The sequence below is a fragment of the Bacillus rossius genome (genome assembly GCF_032445375.1).
Source record: "Bacillus rossius redtenbacheri isolate Brsri chromosome 9 unlocalized genomic scaffold, Brsri_v3 Brsri_v3_scf9_2, whole genome shotgun sequence".
Taxonomy (NCBI): Eukaryota; Metazoa; Arthropoda; class Insecta; order Phasmatodea; family Bacillidae; genus Bacillus; species Bacillus rossius.
Genome location: NW_026962013.1, coordinates 8,050,266 through 8,060,145, shown reverse-complemented (window position 1 = coordinate 8,060,145; position 9,880 = coordinate 8,050,266). Strand labels below are relative to the sequence as shown.

Here is a 9,880-nt window from a genome sequence, read left to right as displayed (position 1 = left end):
TCGTTATTATATTTAAACAAATTATTTAAATTAAATTTGCAAAAACTGTAAATAATAATTGAAAATTAAAAAAGTATGCAATTTTTCATCAATGTTTTCTTATGACGTTATCACGTAAAATTATCGTCCGTAAACCGACTTTACAGACAACCCCCCCCCCCCCCTTTTTTTTTAAAATCGTTTTGCGAAAACATAGTAATTATTCAACTTTTACCATACATTTGAAAGTAGTCATTACCAGCTAACCAAAAAATTATAGTTATTTTACAATATTAAATGTAGCTAACCTAACCTAACCTAACCAACTATCCACTCTTAAAATATTTGAGAAGTAGCCAACCTAACCTAGCTAAAAAATCAACTATTTTAAATTGTTTCTAACGTAGCTAACGTAACCTAATCAATTAATAACAATATTAAAGGTATTTTTAATTTAGCTAACCTAACCCAAATTATCATTTACACGATATCAAAAAATAATAATAACGTTTACATCTAACCCAACCACTCGTTAAAATGGTAAATTATTAACATTTTGAAATTTTGTTTTTTTATTTACCGAAAAGTGTCTTTCCTTGTTTGAACCAATTTAATAGAACTTCTAACCATAATACAGCATAAATATATGCTATGGATGCTATTCAAAATTGAAATTCTTGACACTCGAAGTGTTGATTTTATTTAACCACGGAGAGAAAAAACCCGATTTTTTTATTCTAACCTAACTAAAACTAAGTGTATTTTGGAGGGGTCCGGGTTAGGGGAGGGACCTAGGTGCGTCTCAGGCCGAAGCCTATACGCCCAGTCCTGCTGGGATTAGCCATGCAGGGAGAGGGTCGCATGCATCATGTGCTAGGAGGGGATTGGCCAGCCATGGCAGCGATTGGCGCCATGACTAACTCCCCTCACTCTTAAATCTAGACTATAACTAGAGATAGGTTGGGCCCAGGTAAAACCTGCATAGACACAGGGGAAACCCTGGGCACATTCATGCGGGATGCAAATTGGCATGCATTACGTGTAGGATTTTACAGGAGACAGAGGATGGCCTGGATGAAGTGTTGGACAGAGTAGAAAAGAGTCTACCATGCGGGGGTTGGGCACTTGGACTCGTGGTCAGCTTTGATTTTTGTCCAGTACTGGATTTAGTGACCAGGGACGCAAGCGCCCCTGGTGGTGAGTGGTTGCACTGACCACTCACTCCGCCGCCAGTCAGCACCTAAAAAAATAACAAACTAAGACAGAAAACAGATAAATGACTTACAAACTAGGCATTTCGTTACGAAATATGCAAACACCCAACTCAGGGATGGACATGCAGTGCTTAAGAACCCGAGCAGTAAAAGAAACAACCGCACATGAACGAAAGCGATCTCGGAATGGACTTATGTGAATATTAGGTTTCCCCAGACTCGCGCAGACCCCTGAGCGACGTTTCCCGCTCGCCCCTGCAATTCTAGCGAGTGTTCAACGATTTCATGGTTTTAGAGTGTTTTGGATGTCTAGAATTAACTAAACCAACTTTTAATTTCAGTTACGACAACCTAAACGTGCTAAAACCTACACAGCCGAAAGGAAAAAAAAAATATAACAAAAAAATCAAGTTGTTTGAGGGTAACGATTTTAACATATCGTAATTATGTAGGGGCATGTATTGTTGGCGAAAAAATACAAACAACTCTGATACATCTTTCAGTCTAATGAGCGGTCAGATTTATTAATGCCAGGGGGGGGGGGGGGTGGTGGTAGGAGCGCCGCTTTTGGGGTGGAAAGGGGGAGGGGGCACTAAACTGGCAGATTAATTTTTTACACTAGATATATACTTGAATATCGTAGTGTCAGAAAACAAAATAAAATTGTCAGAGGGCAGATGAACTGAATTATTTGTATTGAGAGCTACATACATGCATACAGTCAAATATTAAAAAAAAAAGTATTTTCTGCGTACTATCCAACTTGCGATGTAATAAAAAAGGAAATGCAAATAAATATACTTGTTTAGCATTTAAGTTGAATAAAAATATTTGTAATAGCAAAATTAATGTGTGGTGATGATATGAGGTGTTGTCGGGAAATATTTGGTTTGGTTGGTTTAAAAAATAAAAAGGGGGGGGGGGGGGCGGCAGATATACGAGTTCTTGCCCCGGGTGTAAATTAGTATAATTATGTCCCTGATATATTTACTTTTACAAAAAATTGTTTGTTTGTAAAGTCGGTTTACGGACGATAGTTCAACGTAACAACTCATAACAAAACATTGATGAAATGATTGCATACTTTTATGAATAAAATTGAATCACTTTTATTTAATTATCACTATTTTGTATGGATACAAAGAAGGAACGAAATGAAATCTACAATTTAATTGATAAATTTACTTTTATTTGCACTCATTAATTCAAATATGTTTATTACTTTAACGAAGAGATTATTTTAACTATAACTTTTATACATGTTTGCTATTTAACTTCTTCCAATCTGTGTTATTCTGTTAAGGATAGGACGATGATAGGAAAAGCAGGAAACGAATGGGAGTGTTTCAAGTTTAATGTGCCTCGAAAAAGTCAAATCGATGGTTGTTCCAATCCAGTGGAAGAGAGATAGATGCGGCGCAAGCGTACAATCAGCGTAACGGAACACAGCGTAACGGGATATTGTGCGTAACGGGACACTTTTTTCGTGCGTGCAGTTGGCGTTCATCGATTTATAAGACGTTTTTAAGTCAAAAAGGAGGGAGGAGAAATACGAAGGTACACGAATGCTGACTCTTCAGGCGTGTGACTTGGCTTCAGTGAACAGTATCCCCTCTTCCTCCTACTACCACCTGCCGGGGTAAAACGACCCGCGAACTTGCATTAGTAACGATGCGACGCGGGCTTCCTTTCCGGGAGGTTGTTAAAAAGGGGAGTGGGGGTTGTTGGAGAGGGAAGGAGGGGCGGTGGGAATCGATATCCCGCACACACCCGACCCACGGGTCGCTGGCATCTGTGCGGGAGGTCACCTGCAGAACACGTGATCTTGCATTCCCTGCCGGCGCGACTCGGAAACGCGGCGGACGTTGCTGTGAGCCGCGGTGGGTTTTCCTCGGGGGCACTCCCCCCCTTCCCCCCCCCCTTACAAAAAAGAAGGTTGTCATCTGTAAAGTCGGTTTACGGACGATAATTTTACGTGATAACGTCATAATAAAACATTGATGAAAATTTGCGTAATTTTTAATTTTCAAATATTATTTACAGTTTTTTTTTGCAAATTTAATTTTTAAAAATTTTGTTTGAATATAATCACGAACAATATTAGTTAAAAAGCCCGCCTTAACCTGTTTGATATTATGGAAGATTTTCTCGCACGGTGGTTGGACGGTTCTTGCACGCTCGGCTCAGGCGGAACGTTTAAATGAGTCTTGCTTTATCGTGCGTGCAGCATGAGTTCATAGATTTATAAGACGTTATCACGTCAAAAAAAAATTCGTTCAGCCGATGCTCCATTTCATGCTCCATATGAGTCACTCCTCCGTCTACAGTGACCTCGGCATTGACAGCGAATGAACATCCAGCCAAGGTAGCCGCGCCTAACTGGGTCGAATTAATGACCTTCAGGTCATTGCTTAGTTAATGATTTTTTTACGAACTTAAAGGCAAATTTTATATGTTATTCATAAATTGTAATGAAAGCATGGCATAATTGGTAAAGAGTGTTTGAGGATTTCAGGTCGTAATGTAGCCTTAACCACAAAACTCTTTTAATTTTAGTATCTCAGTCGGTAAATGAATAAAAATTAGGTTTTCCTGAAACCATAGAAACCTCGGTTTTTCATGGTTTTTGGGAAAAACCTTATCCTTGATTGATTAATAAATTATATATATATAAATAATAAAGTGTTTCAAAGAAGAAGGCTACACACGAATTAATCCAAAACACGTCTTACCAAAAATTTAATGCATTCAGTACATGCTAGGACAGACATTGAACTTGTCTTTAAGTTCTTAAAAATTATCAATTAATATGGTTATATGATTACATTTAATATCACGTGCAATATCAGGAGCGTAAGTAATCGTCAACATCCTCAGTCGGTATCACATCTCCTGGTTCGTCTTCGCTGGCCGCTGTTCGTTTTGGCACACGGGCCTTCGAAGCAGCAGGTGGCGATGTCGCGGTCCATTGGGAAACTGCCAAGCGCATTTCCGCCACGGGGACTTGTGACAAGTGTCCCCTCCCGCCTTCACGAGGCTGCTCGTCCGCTCAAACCACTTCCCGGGCGCCGCGCGGAGTCCATCAATGACCCGTCTTCGCTCCGGTGTGCAAGTACTGCCCGGACAAAACCGATGACGCTGAGCACACGTTTCTCCGAGTGCGAACGATGGAGGGACCACAGAGCTGACACCGAAGCAACAACAGGCAAGACTCTCAATCCTGCGAGCCAGGTGAACCTTATGATACAAAGAGAAGAAAACGGGAATGGAATCGCTGCCTACGTGCGGTGCATTCTGAAGGAAAAAAATATATCTGAGAGAGAGACCAGTGTAACGGGAACATACGTCCTTTGACGCGACACGGACTGGGTTGAAGTAATGCTAATGCGGTTCCGGCCCAGTATCCCCTACAATAATTACTAATTCTGGCGCTGCGCAGTAAAAAAAACGCAAATACCATGATCATAATCTCCTAATTTATAAGAAATAAATACTCTTTTATTAGCATCATTTTTCTGATTCTTACACCTTTTACTTTCACTCTAGGTGATTTCGATTAAGAAAATGTATATTGTTTATTTTTTCATCACGCATTTAATTGTAATTATTTTGTAATCTAATCTTTTTAAAATCAATTTATTCTTATTTTACTATACAGTTTTTATCACATTACGCATTTGCTTGTTTATTTCCCTTCTGATGGTTGTTCCAAGCAGCCATTTATTCTCATGTTCTTCTGCAAAGCTGGTTTGCACGACAGTGGAAAACGTGTAGAGATGCAATTTGTATTTTTTCGGGCAACCCAGTGGTAGGTACAAATTATAAAGAAGAAAAAAATATGTTAATACTGCTAAATAAAACTTCAAACTGAAGACAAAGCATAATTAAGGAAGTTCATGTAACTTTTTTTTAGCATTATCCCGAAGAGAAACTTCACGTTTCTTTGACCTGGTTTGTGCCTTCGTGTCAGCAATAAAAGAATGGTCGTCACTGCTGTGAAATAGTACAGTCAAAATCAAAATAACTTGCACGTGACTGCAGTTTCAAATTACCACGTGGTAGTAACGTGACGCACGAAATGTGTTTTCGGCAATTTGAAATTTCCATAAAAAAAAAAAACTTCTGGTTTTAAATTGCTATCGTTTTTTTTAGCACACGGCAGAAAAATTAATTCTTCAAAGCAAGGTGGTGTTGTCTTCCACTTCCATCAAGGTACTTGACACCTAAGTAACGTGACAGGCGTTGCTTAGTGCGCAAGGTTTTCTCGGGATATTCATATTTCCCTCACCCATTAATCACAAACAAATACTCCATTCATATTTCAATACCATTCATCCCATCTAATGACCTCGATCAGGGGAGAATATCTGTAGGATTCACAAGGGGGCGAGGGGGTCGCCTGCGTATTGCACGCGGGATTAACCGACACAAGTGATCTCTGGATAGGCCGCTTGCATGTTGTGCACTGCCCTTATATCGGCCTATATGCGTGCAATGAACAGAACTTTAAATATACAGAGAAAGTTTTCCATAAAACATAGTTTTAACATCAAGCGTGTTTCACAGTCACGCTTTTGCAAGCTCAAGCGAGCCCCCTTGGTGAGGGTTTCCTTAATTCCAGCACTTATTGTCCCACCCCGAGCCCCCTTCCCCCCCCCCCCCCCCTCAGGGACCCAAGCCCTCTGCCTCCCAGAGAGCTTAAGGGGGTGCGTCCCATTTCAGGTCCAGATTTTATATTTACAGTAATTACAGGTTAACTTGTAGACTTTTTCAATTGTTTAACTTTCACGAAATGAAAAATATATACAGCCCATACTTTTTGCATAATTAGCTGCCAAAGTTACATTTTTAACGGTATTTTTTTGGGTTGTACAAATAAGGAGAATTTAATTTGTTGCAGAACTGAAACATTTTAGGTTTAACTGTAAAGCCACTGGCTACTCAAAGAAATAGTCTGAAATTTTTTCAGAAATTATTGATTAATTTTCCTGGCATTTCAAAATTCTTAAATTTGTTACGATTTTGACATCGAAGAAACATGAAATGAGTTTCTTGGTAAAACCTCTTGTCTGTTTCGTTTACGATTTTTTTCCTTTTATCGCAGTGCTAATGTTGTTCCGAGCCGCAAAACCTGTCACGTGGGCGATAATGCTTTTGAAAAATTACAACGCTTACATGCTTAAAACTTTCCTATTCAAATTTACGCTAAAAGCTAAAAGACAGCTGAACCATGCCTTTAAAGTTTGCTTCAATTAATATAGATGTCTGAAATATATTAAAATATATTTGGTAAAAATAAAGTTTTTCAAAACGTTTTAAAGTCACAAAATATTACTAAAATAAATCCTTGAGAAAAACGTAGGCTATCAGTCCTGCATCGCTTGATAATCTTGCGATCAAGGCACTGCAATTATTTACACACACACACACACACACATACACATATAATGTTGTGTACAATAGGGAGTCGGTTTAATGACTCTCCGCCAATTTGCAGAAGTTGAATGCGGGACGAGAATAGTCACTGACGTCACCGTGTAGTGCAGTTCGTAGCCGTCATTTAAAGCTGCTTACCTGTTTTCTTTTTCATGTGATGAGATTGCAAAAGATGATAGACATAGCCTAATGCCAAAATCCAACACAGCCAAACGTGCACACGTAGTTCATAAATGCGTGTCGTGACATGTGAAAATCAAATAAGTTGAATCACGTACTCCAACGGCAATATTTAGATTGTTTTGCGTTAAATTACTGTCAGAGTCAAATGGCGCAGTTCTTTCCCCCTCGATTTCAATGAATTTCAAGTTAGGCCATAGTTCAAAGAGTCCTAAATGTTAAATTGGTAAATTTTCAATTTTAATATTTATTTAAAATAAAATATTTTTCTTGAATAATTTGACGCGGCTGGGCCAGTGAAAGATTCTACGAACGAAATTCTTGCACAGTGAAAAATCCCGCTTTAAAGTATGTGAAGCCAGCAAATGTGGATTGATGCGCCTGGGCAAATGAAGCTTCTTCCGTCCCCAGAAAATTCCAAAAAGGAGCAGATGGACTTACTTCAAATTGTGCTGCCGATGTTCTTGAAGGTGGTAAGCCCCGTCGGACCACTTCACTGGTCAGCGTCCTAGCATCAGCATCAGCCACGGCCACGGACATATATATACAGGCCTGGCAACTTCCAATCCTCTGCCTTGGCGTATCTCGTCCTCTTAGTGAAGCTCGCGGCGACACTGCGAACTAACGGCGCTAGTTTTGATGTGTCCTGATTGTTTCCTGCATGTTTGCACATTTATCTTTCTTGCCTGTTATTGAGGTTTCTTATGACATACATGATAATCAGCAATGGTGTATGTCCTAAATTATATATAATCAATCTCCCCAATTGCAAGAACCATTAAAAAAAAGAAAAAAAGTATTTATTTGGTATTTGAAACCCGTACGTTTGCAAAAAACGTATTTAAAATAAAATTATAGATTTTTTTCGTAATCATCTCAAAAAATCAAGTGTAGTACCTATGTATGGAGAATTTAATTTCATAACGAAATTATTATATATAATTAAGTTATTGAACTGAAGGAAAGGTTCTAATAATAATAATTGAAAACAAAATAAACATTCACAACCATTAAATGAACTTTAGATACTGTAACATAACATAATACATGTTTTATACTATTACACGTAGAAATATTACACATCCAAAATAAAAACACTGAATTACATTTTTTGTTACAATTAAAATTAAAAATAATTAAATAGCGACAATGTAACTGCAATGTGCACAAATATTAAATAAAAACTTTCTGTAGTTGTGTACTCAAAGAATTTCATGTTTAATAATCCCGATGATTTTATTGAGTTTCTGGGGGTTTCGTTGTATGAAATAAAACATTCATGCTCCTGCTTAACCCTGATGTAAGCTATTACCAATAATTCTGTACTCAGGAGTACTGTAAGTTCCATAAAATATATTTGTATTCAAATAATGTGAATATTTCTCAATAAGTAAGCAAATCTCACAAAACCAGTGTCATCTACATTCTTAGTCTTCAGAAACTGATCGATTTAAGGTCAGTACTATCATTAACTAAAATTTCGGCGATGTCACTATCATTGATTTAGTACTTAATTTAAGATTTTGAAAATGCCTATTTGCAAACAGTTGTATGAATAGCTTTCCAGTATAAGCTGCGCATATTAAGCACGGTAAAACAAAACAAAGAAAAGCCAAAAGTGAAATAACAAGGTAAACTTTTCTGTGGCTTGAAAACCGAATAAATAAAATGTTTTACATTAACTTCATGCGTGTAAGAACACACATATTTTAACTAAACACGCTATTTTAATATCTAAATTTATTTCAAAATAACTTTACCATATTTTTTTACTAGTATATATAGTTCTAAATAATTATTGTACAGCGGGACTGTAAGTTTTGTTTGCAGAAAATAAACTAAAAAATTGCCAGACTATTTTATTTCACTGTTATGAAATTATATAATTCATGCTGAACGAACAACATAAGAACACATAAAATTTTTCGTTACCGAGGTTACATATTACTGCACGTACTGCAAGTGTAATGACACACGAAACTACAGTAAACTCGTGGAATAACATCATGTCAGTGTTAAGAAGACTGCAAGTATCCGCTCTACCACTCTGGTTCTGGGGTAGAGCGCCTGCCTTGTGACTTGTAGGACCCGGGTTCGCGCCCCGGCTCCTCCAAGGCGGATTGCCCAGACAAAATGGTGGCATTTTCTCTGGTAGGAATACAATCCCTTGTAACAAGTCAGGCTACCAAAGAAACGGTGGGTGGAACAGAAAAAAACCTTCCAGGTGGCTTCCAAATGGGGAGCCGGTTTCTTTTCTTGGGCTCCCCATGCGGTGGCCATTCCGGGGGTTTCTCCGGGGGAACGGAGTTTTGCAAAAATAATTTTTGTAGTTTTGTAGCGTTTTAGTTTTTAGTAACTGTAGCATTATCATTCCAACATGTTATAAATAATGCTCAAAAAAACATTTTAAAAAAATTTGCTTTTGTACATAAAATATTTGAATTAAGTGTGAATCAGTCAGTGATATGTTGTATGCCGATGTTGTGTGTTCAACCATTTATCGGTATATATTTTCTTGAAGTATTATTGACAGTTAAATTTTAGTCACAAACTCTGTTATGAAGTATTTTAGACGTTTTTGACAAAAAAAATATTTATAGAAACATGAATTTTATTCATAAAAATATTATTTCTGAAAAACCATGTAGTTTTTAATCAAGAAGATCGTCTTTAACACACACAGTATTATGTGTATGTACATATATATATTAATTATCTTACAAATAAATCTGTGCACGTGCGCGCCAGTATAACATCCAGATATAAATAAGATATTCTATTTATTTCAACATGAGCAAAGCCTTTTATACTTTCCAATCCAATCTTATTATTAAAAATTATCAATTTTAGGCCTTGTCAAACAATGTGTGGTATATATTTGTTTTAATTAACTTACAAATAGACGTTTTGCAGTCAAGTTTGCAAATGCAATTTCATGGTTTGAGATGTTCCGCAAAGTAGTAGTTTATCTCAACTACTCTTTAATATTTAATAAATGATATTCCAACTGTAATCGGAATTCATCAAGAAAAGATGCTGAAGGAAAAAAAGGAAATATATTTGTGAAACTA

The 9,880-nt window shown here is 37.2% G+C and overlaps 1 protein-coding gene across 7 annotated transcripts in view; it reads left to right on the top strand.

Annotated features, from left to right (window-relative positions):
* The window catches only part of LOC134543062 (venom allergen 5-like), a 61,311-nt gene that overhangs the window by 36,408 nt on the left and 15,023 nt on the right, over positions 1-9,880 (top strand). The gene's annotated exons all lie outside the window — the stretch shown is intronic.